The 14,705-nt window shown below is 32.7% G+C and overlaps 1 protein-coding gene across 2 annotated transcripts in view; it reads left to right on the top strand.

Moving 5' to 3' along the window:
- LOC119605205 (DNA-directed RNA polymerase II subunit RPB9) overlaps window positions 1-14,705 on the top strand; it is a 158,502-nt gene that overhangs the window by 114,484 nt on the left and 29,313 nt on the right. For both annotated transcript variants that reach the window (XM_037958165.1, XM_037958166.1), the window contains one exon: window positions 6,133-6,180. The gene's annotated coding sequence lies outside the window, so the exon portion shown is untranslated. The remainder of the gene's footprint in view (window positions 1-6,132; window positions 6,181-14,705) is intronic.

Consider the following 14,705-nt stretch of genomic DNA (forward strand, 5'->3'; position numbering starts at 1 on the left):
ACAAAAAGTAAAAGTTGGAAAATTTGCTTCATGTTTTCATTTTCACGTACATTGCAGATGAAAAACAACGACGATGATTCTGTATTTAAAAAACACAAGAAAAACAATATCAGAGCAAAAGGAGCATGGATGGCATAAGAAACAACAGTGGCAACAGCACCAGCAATGGCATCTGAATCACTAACATCATTATTATGAATTCATAATAAGAGGGTGGGCTTAAAAATGTCTTTCGTATGAACAGCAATGGAAATTAATTAATTTCAGAATACAAACTCTTCCGCCGGTATACTCTATGATTTCGCAAAAAAATCTGAATTAATCTAAGTCAGTTCTAGTTCAGTTCTAGTTCTGGTGCAATTCAACTTCAGTCCTGGTTCTAGTTTAGTTTTAGTTATGTTCTAGTTTAGTTTTATTTCTATTCTAGTTCAGTTCTAGTTTAATTCTAGTTCAGTTCTAGTTCAGTTCTAGTTCAGTTCTAGTTCAGTTCTAGTTCAGTTCTTGTTCAGTTCTTGTTCAGTTCTAGTTCAGTTCTAGTTCAGTTCTAGTTCAGGTCTAGTTCAGTTCTAGTTCAGTTCTAGTTCAGTTCTAGTTCAGTTCTAGTTCAGTTCTAGTTCAGTTCTAGTTCAGTTCTAGTTCAGTTCTAGTTCAGTTCTAGTTCAGTTCTAGTTCAGTTCTAGATCAGTTCTAGTTCAGTTCTAGTTCAGTTCTAGTTCAGTTCTAGTTCAGTTCTAGTTCAGTTCTAGTCCAGTTCTAGTTCAGTTCTAGTTCAGTTCTAGTTCAGTTCTAGTTCAGTTCTAGTTCAGTTCTAGTTCAGTTCTAGTTCAGTTCTATTTCAGTTCTAGTTCAGTTCTAGTTCAGTTCTAGTTTAGTTCTAGTTCAGTTCTAGTTAAGTTCTAGTTAAGTTCTAGTTAAGTTCTAGTTAAGTTCTAGTTCAGTTCTAGTTCAGTTCTAGTTCAGTTCTAGTTCAGTTCTAGATCAGTTCTAGTTCAGTTCTAGTTCAGTTCTAGTTCTAGTTCAGTTCTAGTTCAGTTCTAGTTCAGTTCTAGTTCAGTTCTAGTTCAGTTCTAGTTCAGTTCTAGTTCAGTTCTAGTTCAGTTCTAGTTCAGTTCTATTTCAGTTCTAGTTCAGTTCTAGTTCAGTTCTAGTTCAGTTCTAGTTCAGTTCTAGTTAAGTTCTAGTTAAGTTCTAGTTAAGTTCTAGTTCAGTTCTAGTTCACTTCTAGTTCAGTTCTACTTCGATTCTAGTTCAGTTCTACTTCGATTCTAGTTCAGTTCTAGTTCGATTCTAGTTCAATTCTAGTTCAGTTTTAGTACAAATAACCCTCCTGTTCATCATCATTAAAAAGCGGCAACAAAAACAGCTGTAGTATTTAGTATTTGAAAGAGCAGCAACGGTAGTAGACGGAGAAAATTCATTGCCAACTTTATTATTATGAAAAACTTCTTAAAAAACTGGGTTGTGTTTTTTGTTGTTGTTTTTCTTTCTTATTATTTCTTTTCATCTTTCGGGCTCTTGTTTCTCTTTTTTTAATGTGTACATTTTCATTAAAATCTCACCCACAACATTCAATTCAAACACACAACCATTTAAACAAGCCCTTTTCTTCATTTCTGTGTGCAGTTGTTTCCGTTTCCGCTATATATTCAGTTTCTTGAATATTTTTGCTCATTTTCATTTTGTGGTTTGAGTTCAGTTATGGCGTAAATGGGTGTTCGTGTTGTTTTTTTTTTTAACTGTTTTCGTGATTAAAAACAACCCGGCAATGAATGAATGAAGAAATTGTATGAGTACAAAAGCATTCCAAGCAAAATTTAGCTTGACGGGGAAGAAATAAAAAGCAGCAACAGAATCATTTTCACTAAGATTTTTATTTCGCGCCATAATTTCATTTCTTACTCATTTACTTGTTGTTGTTGCTGTTCCTGTAGTTGGGGGTCTTATATTATTTTTCTTAATGTTTATAAATGGTTTTTTTTTTGTTTGCCTCGTTGTTTCTCACTCTCAACCTTCACATTTTCTTTTGTCTCATTTAAGCGGTCCTCAACTTTTTCGTCTTCTTCTTCAGCAAGAGGAAGAAAAAATTAAACTTGGAGAAAATTACTTTGTTGTTGTTTTTTTCTGTTTCATTTAGATTTTTTTTGTATTTAAAAGGTTAATGAACTAACAACTTTCATTACTACCGCCGCCCACATTAGCACGTGTTTTTCTTGAGTATATTTTTTTCCCCACTTGCCTTTAACTCATTATGAAATTGTGTTTATAACAGCTTTTTTGTGCTTCTTCTTATAGCACTTTTATTTTCCTATTAGTATTATTTACTACATTTTTTAATAGTAGTAGTACTTGCAGAAGCTCTGCTGAAGAATGTCGTTTACTGGCATACTTTCATTTCTAGGTTTTCTTGCCTTTTAGTGTAAATCTTCGAATGCCAAGGCAGTGTTAAATTGTATGAAAGTTCTTAGAAGTGCATCAGATTTTTATGAATGAAAATATATGATGCGGCCTCTTCATTTATTAATTTTTTCTAGAGTGTAACAACATTTGAATGGAACAACATTATCTTCTAAGAGGATAAACTTGTGATGATATCCAACTGTAATAAAATGCAATTAATTTTAATGTTTAGGTAAAGGTCTTAAACTCAATTTTGAACTCGAAATCTCTAACATGTCTACAACATTCGATCCACTCTTACATAGAGTGATAAAAAATATACACGCCTGGTACCAAATTGGCACCAACATTTTTCATTAACATCCGTTGTGTAAGTATTTACATATATACCTACGACAACACTATGTAACGTTGACAACGCAATGTTATCAACATTGCAACAATTCGTTGTCAAAATTTAAATTTGTTCCCCTCTGAGTAGGTTATAGGAAACTCTCGTGTTTTTCGTATTTTTTTTTTCGTTACGTGTTAACTGACTGCAATATGTACCTCGGTAATGGGTTATACTTACATAACCACTTACTTTTCAATGAGTACTACTTACCGTCAACATTACTTTGAAGTACTCTAGTAATGACTTTCTTTCAATCTTTATTTTCTCCTATTCGTAAGCGAGCGTGAAAGTACTTGACTCCAATGTCATCACCGTGTTAAAATAATGCGTTAAAATGCTAATGAAGAAGTAGTGAAAACAGGTTTTATTAGCATTTTAACTCATTACTTTTCAATGTAAGTTTTTCCTGGGAAGTATACATTCCACAGAATGTATAAGCTCTCATGGACTTTATTTTTTGTTAAAGCATATAAAGTCCTTTCAGTTAGAAATATCGATTAAAGATTATGGAATTGAAAAAAAGGGTTATATAAGTTTGTCATTCCGTATGTAATTTTCCGGAAATAACAAAGACTATATATATTCTAGATCTTTATAGATAGTTGAGTCAATTAAGCTATGTTTGTCCGTCTGTCTGTGTATCTATTGAAATCATATTTCAGAAAAACCCATATATCTTTGGAATCTAAATCTTTTTGAAATACCTTCAGGCTTGCTTTCAAGAAGTTTCCTATTAAAAATCAGCAAAATCGGTTTATAAATAACGGAGTTATGAGCAAAAATAAGAGATAGCCTCTGAAAATTTCGTCTCTAGACGAGAATTTTATTTAACATTTTACTGAACATAGACACAGATCATTAGAAGATACAGACTCATAAACCGCTCTACTAAGATCGAGTTGTGGCTAAAAGTAAAGGAAACAACCGATCGTGTACCTTAGTGTCGCCCTTAACTTGAACGATACACTCTGTTAGGGAAAGGAATAGATAGTTCCCAGTCTTAAGCCGCTTTTAGGTCATAAACCCAAGTTGACCTTTCTTAGCAAAGGTTTACTTTTTGTTCCAAAATAACAATAAGTTTCTTTGAAAAATATTTCGTTCTTCAATAATTTTGAGCACAAACCCATAATAATATTTTTCTTCAGACTACTACTGACAAATATATATAATATAGAAATGTTTTAAACTATTAAAGTACATTTATTACATCCTTCAAAAAATGCATGCATTTATACTATGATAACACAGCGATCTATCTTAACATCAACCTCATATCATTAACGGATTAATCTGCTAAAACCTTTTGAAAAAAAACACACTTTAAAAGAAAACCTGCTTTAGGTAAATGTAACCATTCAAATGGAACAAATAAAAACTAAACAAAAAAGAATAAAAGGATGCTACTGCTACTGATTATTTATGAGAGTATAAAACATATGATTTAATAATATATTACCATACCTACACACATACATACATATACATGCATACGTACAACACCAAGGACATGCGTAGAAATAACACATAAACAAAATAAACAGGAATATGTTTAAACAATAGATAGAAATAGAAAGCAACCATAAAATCTATAATCAAAAATCATAATGCGTGAAGTGGATGCTGGATAAATTACACGTATAAAAACGCAAATACATACATATACAGCGGTATAAACATGTGTGTACTTCTATGCAGATATAAAACCTAAGGATATTTGCATTATAAACTGATAGAAGTACGATTATACATATTCAAATGATATCGCTTTGCATGCAGTATAATGTGTTTCTGTTTTAAATAAATACACAGATGATGCGTAAAAGGATGAGTTGAATTAGTTTTTTTTTTCTGTAACACATTAACCCTTTGAAAGTTATTTATTTTTTGTTTTTATTTTAGGGAGCAGAGTATTTAGTTTCGTTTTCAACATTTTTGGGAATGTTAGTAATCAGTTAAGCGTTTAATTTGTATTGAAAATGTTCTATAGGAAAAGAGTCTTCCTTAGAAAGACCTTTTCAATAGGAAAATAGTCTTCCTTAGGAAAACCTTTTCTATAGGAAATGAGTCTTCCTTAGGAAGACCTTTTCTATAGGAAAAGAGTCTTCCTTAGGAAGACCTTTTCTATAGGAAAAGAGTCTTCCTTAGGAAGACCTTTTCTATAGGAAAAGAGTCTTCCTTAGGAAGACCTTTTCTATAGGAAAAGAGTCTTCCTAAGGAAGACCTTTTCTATACGAAAAGAGTCTTCTTTAGAAAGACCTTTTCTATACTAAAAGAGTCTTCCATAGGATGACCTTTTCTATACGAAAAGAGTCTTCTTTAAGAAGACTATATCTTTACGAAAAGAGTCTTATTTATGAAAACCTTTTCTATACGAAAAGAGTCTTCTTTAGGGAAACCTTTTCTATACGAAAAGACTTTTATACGAAATCTTCTGTAGGAAGAACTTTTCTATACCAAAAGAGTCTTCCTTAGGAAGACCTTTTCTCTATACGAAAAGTGTCTCGTTTAGGAAGACCTTTTCTATACGAAAAAACTTCTATACGAAGTCTTTTGTAGGAAGAAATTCTCTGTTCGAAAAGAGACTTCTGTATGAAGACCTTTTCTATACGAAAAGAGTCTTCCTTAGGAAGACATTTTCTTAACGAAAAGAGCCTTCTTTATGAAAACCTTTCTTCTACGTCAAGAGTCTTCTTTAGGAAGACCTTTTCTATATGAAAAGAGTCTTTCTTAGGAAGAACTTTTCTATTCGAAAACAGTCTTCCTTAGGAAGACCTTTTCTATTCCAAAAGAGTCTTCCTAAGGAAGACCTTTTCTATTCGAAAACAGTTTTCGTTAGGAAGACCTTAGGATACCTCTTCTGTAGAAAAAGAGTCTTCCTTAGGAAGACCTCTTCTATACGAAAAGAGTCTTCCTTAGGGAGACCTCTTCTATACGAAAAGAGTCTTCCTTAGGAGCAGCTCTTCTATAAGTAAAGAGTCTTCCCTAGGAAGACCTCTTCTATATGAAAAGAATCTTCCTTAGGAAGACCTCTTCTATACGAAAAGAGTCTTCTTTAGGAACATCTTTTCTATACGAAAGGAGTCTTACTTAAGAAGATCTTTTCTGTACGAAAAGAGTCTTTATTGGGTACACTTGTTCCATTCAACTTTTCTTAGGACTTTTCTATGGAAATGAAGCCTTCCAATGGAACACTCTCTTCTCAGGAAGATATTCTGTTATAGAAAGAGAGTCCTCCTTGGGGAACATTTTCTATAGAATAGTATAGGATATTGGAAGGACCTTTCATTGAAACCCTCTTTTATTTAAACTTACCAATCTAACATACATTTTTTTTATTCCAGATTCTTATAAACCAATCCAGCTGAAGCAGTTTCAAACTTGTTGACTTGGTAAGTGAATTTTTTCTATCAACAAACTATAAGAAAGGATATTTACGATTAGAAACTATTATTTCGTTTTGTCCTTTTAATACACTTCACATATAATGAAATAGTGAATGCATGTGTTTATGTGTTACCACATGTTGGTTATTTTCTATAATACCAAAGGCTTAAAAAAACACAAACGTTACATTTGTGAACCTCTTTTGTAACTTCATGTAAATGTGTTAAATGTTTGGCCATAAATCAAGAATTACAAAAAATAAAAAAAAACACACACACTACAATAATAACCCCTTGATTCGTTTTTCGCAAACAATGAAACGGGGTAATCAAAAATGTTTTGAATGTAATAAAACGTAACGAAATATACAAAAAATATGAATATTCATAAAAATCAAACAACCATGAAACTTATGCTTTATAGGCAAAGAAAAAATCAAAATTAGAAAAATTGCAAATAACTCAAAAAAAAAACTCATTGAACTATTAAAAGGCAAATTTATATTAATGGGCCAACGTTAAAGGTATTGGATTATCAAGCCAACCCCTATTTGGCAAATCAATGAGCTAAAATTTCCATTTCAAAGATAACATAAAAGAATTTTATTAGTTTCCAACAAACAGATAGCAAAGTCTGAAACTGAAACATCCTTTTTTTCGCAAATGCAAAATTTGTTTAAAAAAAAGTAATAAAAGGATGTGCGTATAACAACAACAACAACAAAAAACAAAAAATTTAAAAGCCTAGAAAACCACTTTTGATGATTTTACAGTCTGATTTAATCAATAGCAATAAATCGCACATTAAATGTAAACTACAATGTATTTTTAACATTCATTGTCCTTCGGTAGTATTTAACAAAAGGATGTTTAGTGTTTTTCAAGTATCAGTTCAGACTCTGTGTTTTTTTGTATTTCTCCACTAAAACTAAGAACATCCTTTTGTTTGCAAAAAAAAAAAAGTGATCATGTAAGGGGTTTGTTGTGATTTTGCGCTTGTTAAAAATTTCCTGTTGCTGTTGCTAGGATTTTAAGAGTTCAAGGGTTAAATAAATACTGATATTTACAAAAAATAATAGAATATTACAAGCATCGATACCTGACTTTTTGCCACATAATATTTCGTTATTGTTTGTGTTATTTTTGTTTAAACAAAAGTAAATCTCAAGTAGTTTATTATATTTGTTAATAATTTTCTTTATTTAGTTTTGGTGATAAAACTAAAGGAACTAAAGGTCACATTCCAAAGACTTTTCATAATTTTGATTTGATATATAAGTTCATCTAAAAAATCCAGACAGACACTATTAAATCCAAACAGATAGAGATTTTAAGTCGTTTGGAACATCCTTAGGTTGGTGTTAATCCAATATTTTTGTTCGTTATAAACAGTATTTACAACGCATAATATCCTCCAGCCTATAATAGTGCGTAGAGTATAAATAATTGCCGAGATATCATCGGTTGAATTTGACGGACGGACGGACAGACACTATTAAATCGAGTCTGAAAGATATTTTAAGTCAATTGGAACATCCTTAGATTGGTGTGGATCCAATATTTTTGTTCGTTATAAACAATATTTACAAAGCATAATATCTTCCGCACTATAGTAGTGTAGGTTGTAAATAATTGCTAAGATATCATCCGTTTAAGTTGACGGACGGACCGACACTATTAAATCGTGTCGGAAAGTGATTTTAAGTCGTTTGGAACATTCTTAGGTAAGTGTGGTTCCAATATTTTTGTTCGTTATAATCAATATTTACAAAGCATAATGTCCTCCGCACCATAGTAGTGCGAAAGGTATAAATAATTGCTGAGATATTATCCGTTGAAGTTGACGGACGGACAGACATTATTAAATCGTGTCAGAAAGTGATTTTAAGACAATTGGAACATCCTCAGGTTAGTGTGGATCCAATATTTTTATTCGTTATAAACGGTATTTACAAACCATAATATCCTCCACCCTATAGTAGTGCGAAGAGTATAGATAATTGCTGAGATATCATCCGTTGAAATTGACGGACGGACAGACACTTTTAAATCGAGTCAGAAAGAGATTCTGAGTCAGTTGGAACTTCTTCAGGTTGGTGTGGATCCAATATTTTTGTTCGTTATAAACAGTATTTACAAAGCATAATATCCTCCGCAGTATAGTAGTGCGAAAGGTATAAATAATTGCTGAGATATCATCCGTTGAAGTTGACGGACAGACAGTATTAAATCGATTAAGAAAGTGATTTAAAGTCGTTTGGAACATTCTTAGGTTGGTGTGGATTCAATATTTTTGTTCGTTATAAACAGTTATAACGAACGGTTTAAATAATTGCTGAGATATCATCCCTTGAAGTTGATGGACAGACGGACATTATTCAATCGAGTCTGAAAGTGATTTTAAGACAATTGGAACATCTTCAGGTTGGTGTGGATCCAATGTTTCGTTATAAACAACATTTACAAAGCATAATATCTTCCGCACTATAGTAGTGCGAAGAGTATAAATAATTGCTGAGATATCATCCGTTAAAGTTGACGGACAGACAGTATTAAATCGATGGGCACATTCATAGGTAGGTGTGGATCCAATATTTTTGTTTATACAAAGCATTATATAGGTAAATGGACTCGATGTTAGCCAACCCAATACCGATGTAGTCAGACAAATTATTGACAATTAACTGAAGAATTGTTTATATGGAGTCTAGGACCTGCTATAGGCCGATCATCAGAAAATAGAGTGGAGGTATCAGGGTTTTTAATAAAACTGATTCATGGCGAATTACTAGCCACTTGTTAAGGAAGACTCTTGTATGGGGAAACGCAGTCTGCTTTCAAAATATAATTTGTGCGAAGCAAAATTTGTCCAGTTATTACGAGCCTTGCTCACTAAGGTTTATTTTGTTACAGAGACTTCGACTAAGATAGTGATTCTGAGCCGATTGATATACGATAAGGTAGATATATAATACCTAACTAACTATAGAAGTATAAAAACCTTTTAAATCTCGCTTATTCGAACATTTCGATGGAATATTTTTCGATCTTTTATGTTATCAATTTAAGATATTATCGTCCTTCTCTTGCGACAACCAAATTATTTTGACACTTTTCTCATATAAAGGTAGTTAATCCCAGCAAAAACTCGGTAATGACTTGTACTTCAACAATAACTTACTTTTCATTGACTACTACTATTTGAAAGTACTTATAAAGAAAGTCATTATAAAGACTTACCTGTAATCGGATACCTAAGTGCTGTATTTGATAGCTCACTAGCAACTGTTTGTTACACACACAGAAAGAAAACAGGTTTTCTGTGAAACCATTAAACAAAACAACTTTTCAACTCCCTGTGAGTAAGAACTTATTTAAGTAGTTCTTTATAAGCGAGCATGGTATGTACTTGTCTCCAATGTCAACACCTTATTAAATTATTGAGCGGCTTCTTTAGCTTTCTGATTCATTACATTTCAATGCAAGTTTATGCTGGGTTAGTTAAGGTTATTCTTTGGTAATTCTATTTCCTTTTCACTAAACACAAGCTAGAATTCCTCTTATCTGTAGGTGGAGTTTTCAGTAAGTACATGAAAAATTACCTAAAAACAATATATTCATATTTGTCATCAATCAAACCAGGATTAGAATAATAAAGCCCTTTTTCATAAACAGCCAAAAATTTGTCATACTTAATGCAAAAACTAATCCAGCCTAAGGATAAACAAAAAACTAGTATTCAAATTTGAAAAAATAAAAAGAAATCACATATCTATACTCTCAGTATACAATTTTCAAAATACCGATTGATGTTGAAATTACGTGATAAACAGCTCAGCTGTCAAGGCTCTGTATACGCAAAAAAAGGGTTTACCTTCATCGTCTTATAATTTATGCGCGAGAGTAAACGCCTCATTGACAAGCCGGCAACAGCAAAAAAATAACGACCAAGATCCTGTAGGAAAAAAAAACTAGCATATGATCACTAGCATTAAACCTTTTAACTCTCTATTTTGCACACAAACACACACAGTAGCATCTGGGGGTTAAAACTAAATGCCTGCATAACCAGATCTAAAGTCTAAAGGATGCTTTTTTTTTATTTTGTATAGAAATGATAATTTCAAATGAACCCTCTTCACGTTGAGATCTATACGACAGAGTACAACATGCTGTTTACCTTTTTTGAATATGAAAGGATTTTGTTTTAGGTTTTTTATGTTTTTTAGAATAAATTAAAATTTATTATAATTTACATACGTTAAGGATCATTAAATTTGAATATTTTTATTTAAATTTAGCTTCGAAATAGAAAACAGGGGGTTTTTAGGGAATTGTTGAAATTTTGAAATTTAGTTTTCTCTTAACAACGATACGGGTAACAGTAACTGAAATTTTGAAATAGTTATATATTTTGAAAAAAAAAAAATAAATTTAAAAAAAAAATAAAATTTAAAAAATTTCAATAAAAAAGTGTTACAGTATAATTTATTTACAAGCAAAAATCAAAAAGCACCCACTGTATTTTGTGTTTATACTTACATATACATATCTCCAACTTTGGATTATCTTTTAGCGTGATTACCTCTACAATTTTGTTTCTTAAAAGGAATTAATAGCAAAATAAGATAAATTAAATCAATTAAAAGTTGTAAACAACATTTAATTTTGTTTTAAATTATGAGTTGTAATCAACAGGTAACAATTATTAAAACCACTTTAAAACATGGTCATAATTATGGGGACTTTAATGACACACGCTCACCAAGTAAGCGGGTAAGTAGTAGTATTTAGTTGTTAGGAATTTGTAAACGTTTTGCTTTTTAAAACAAATCTCTTAATTGCCTTAAAGTGGTTAACTAATATTGAGAATGTCTTTCCATTAGTGATGATAAAGTGGGTGTCTGTTTGGTATGAATCAATGATTTTATGATTTTCTTATTTCTATCTAAACTAGCGCACAGCTAATATCCATTTCAATCACCTGTCCACCTCTATCGAAATTCACCATTTTGTTTGACATGTTTTACATGTTTTGATCAGCTATTAAATGGATCTTAGAAACATGCACGAGTTCAATATTTTTTGGCGTTGATAGATACATTTTTTCCAATTAATAAAACTAATCAATTTGTACGTATGGTATTTGAATATCTATTAACTTGTTAATGGTACACAGAAAAAAATATGCACAATTCTTTTCTTAACAATCGTTTGCTTAAATTTAATTTCGATTTTTATAAATATTTTTATTTGGGTTTATAACGAATTTGTTTGATGTTCACACAGAAGGAAAATATTTTCTAACAAACACTTTATTGAAATAAATTTAATTTTCAGTAAATATTTTTACTGATTCAATACATGTTTTTGTTTGAGTTTTATTTTTATGTCAGCATATGGAATACAGCAATAAAACCAGTTTTGGAATGTACTAAAATGAATTGATATAATTCTTATTTGGTTTATAACACTTAATGTATAAGTGTTTCACTTTTCACAGTACAAAATAATAGTTTCTAGAATTAGAAACGTTTTCTTTAAAAAGTTGTAAGTATATATGTAATTTTTTTACTACTTTTAGTTTTAAATGTTTTTTTTTTTAAATTTTTGTTAAAATTTAGTATATATTTTTTAACAAAATTTTTATAGATTCAATAAAAAAATTTGCTTATTATTATTGCCAAAATACAATAAATAATTTAACTGTTTCAGATAACATATTTGCTTGAATTTCAGTACAAATACTAATAACTTGTGTTATTGTTTTAGTAAAATAATTGTTTGGAAATGTTGCGATTATTTATTAAAGTTTTTCGTAAATAGTATATTATTTTAATAAGAAAAATCCTGAAATTTTTTCAATAAAGAATTTACGAATTTGAGTACTTGATTTTACGAATTTCGTGATAAGTCCTATTTTAGTAAAAAAAATAATTGGCTTTATGAATTTTTTGTTTGATTTTGAATTCAATTTTTTTCTGTGTACAAAAATGCTTAAGTTTGTTAAAAAACTGTTTCCTTGATATTATAAAATATTAAAATTTAAGTACAGCATTAAATTATCTCAAACGATTGGCAGATTTTGGAAATTCAGGGTGGCCTGGCACAGATGTTAAAAGTATTATAGAGAAATGATGGTAGATAGATAGATAGATAGATAGATGATAGATAGATAGTAGATAGATAGATAGATGATAGATATAAGATAGATAGATAGATAGATAGATAGATAATAGATAGATAGATAGATCGATAGATCGCTAGATAGATGATAGATAGATAGATAGATAGAATAGATAGATGATAGATAGATAGATAGATAATTATCGATAGTAGATCGCTATCTAGCTAGATGCTCGCATAGCTAGATCGCTCGACGATCGCCTAGCTCGCTCGATCGATCGACATCCCTACGCATAGATATCATAGCAGATCGCTCGCGCTCGCTCCTCGCTCGCTCGCTCGCTCGCTCCTCGCTCGCTCGCTCGCTCGCTCGCTCGCCCGCTCGCTCGCTCGCTCGCTCGCTCGCTCGCTCGCTCGCTCCTCGCTCGCTCGCTCGCTCGCTCGCTCGCTCGCTCGCTCGCTCGCTGCTCGCTCGCTCGCTCGCTCGCTCGCTCGCTCGCTCGCTCGCTCGCTCTCTCGCTCGCTCGCTCGCTCGCTCTCTCGCTCGCTCGCTCGCTCGCTCGCTCGCTCTCGCTCGCTCGCTCGCTCGCTCGCTCGCTCGCTCGCTCGCTCGCTCGCTCGCTCGCTCGCTCGCTCGCTCGCTCCCTCGCTCGCTCTCGCTCGCTCGCTCGCTCGCTCGCTCGCTCGCTCGCTCGCTCGCTCGCTCGCTCGCTCGCTCGCTCGCTCGCTGCTCGCTCCCTCGCTCGCTCGCTCGCTCGCTCGCTCGCTCGCTCGCTCGCTCGCTCGCTCGCTCGCTCGCTCGCTCGCTCGCTCGCTCGCTCGCTCGCTCGCTCGCTCGCTCGCTCGCTCGCTCGCCGCCTTCGTGGTGCGCGCGCGCCCTTCGTCGCGCGCCTTTGCTCCTCTCCCCCCCCTTTCTTCTCCTTCGTTGCTTCCCTGGTTCCCGCCCTTTCCTGCCGGTCCGGCTCCCTCTGGCCCTCCTCCTCCCCTTTGCTTGCGCGCTTTTCCTTCCTCTCCCCCTTGTTTGTGTTCCCTTTCCTCGCTCTCCTATCCTTTTTCCGCCTCTCTTCCCGTTGTAATTTTCTACTCTCATATATGGAGGGTAGGGTCAAATATGAACCAATGTTCCTAAAATTTCGTAGAGAGACTTTTTAATAAAAACTAGCTTTTCATCAATATTTTGGTATTTTTGTGTCAGCTATGAGATTTATATTAATTTTCTAAAAGGGGCCTTTTATAGGAGGTAGGACCGATCCTCATAAAACTTGGTAGAGAGATTTTGATTCCTACAAAATATTTGTATTGTGAATTTCATTGCCAAAGTAGTATTTTTGAGTCCTGAGGGGGACCTTATGGGGGTATATAATAAAACTAGCTTATGTCAAATTTTATCACTGTCCTGGTCTTTTTAAGCCAGTTATGACTGTTTGAACTTTGTACCGACGGGACATTTATATGTGAGCGAGGTAAAATCGTGAACCGATCCCATTTTCAATCCCAAACAACTTGCAACAATAAGAAGTATTTATGGAATATTTCAGACCCCTAATTTTTTCCCGTTCGGACTCTATCGTTTTTTCAACAGACGGACGGATATAGCTAGATTGTCTTAGAATCTTATGTGGACCAAGAATATACATATAATTATTTGCTATTAGTTTAAACTATTTCTCTACCAGTTGTAAATAAAAGTTTTGATTGCCCCCACCACCACAAATTATTATTTCCATACAATAAAACCCTTTTGATATCAATTACTGTAGATTTCGCCAGTCTACAGTTTTTAAAAAATTAACTACTTTTTTGAATTTCGTTGCAAATTACACAACAGTATAAAGAGAAGGGCATTATAAATATTACCTTTAAGGTATTTTGCCCTTCAAATTGCAGCAAAACCAGTCTTTAACGTACAATCTATTCTTTAAACGTCTTTGAAACCTAATAATTTTCACAGAAATGACTGACTGCATTAGTTACTTATTTATATATTAAATGCTAAATAAGTAAGTGTACTTAATTTTAAGTATAAGGTACTAGTAGTTACGAAAGTACTTATTGTATAATTTAAATATTTTAAATAAAATTACTTATTTTATTGATAGCAATTTAATTATAAATAATGCATATTTAATATTATGGTTAGTGGCAGTTCTGGTTTGTCGCCGAACCAAGTTGGCTGTTTTTTAATAATATACACAAATCATTTGGTTTAGTTTAGAATAGCAACTATTTAATATTTTATATTTTGTGTTACATTAACAAATGGAGGAATTAATGTTTAACCATTTGTAACATTTGCTTTGGCTATGGTGACTGTGTTGAAATAGTTATTTATACATTTAATTAATATGTATGTAAAATATTATCTATACGATTATTATCATTATGATTGCTGTTCATGGCAAAAG

This window comes from Lucilia sericata, unplaced genomic scaffold (genome assembly GCF_015586225.1).
Source record: "Lucilia sericata isolate MDLA Ls3-8-SP2 unplaced genomic scaffold, ASM1558622v1 Contig000464F_arrow, whole genome shotgun sequence".
In the NCBI taxonomy this organism is placed as follows: Eukaryota; Metazoa; Arthropoda; class Insecta; order Diptera; family Calliphoridae; genus Lucilia; species Lucilia sericata.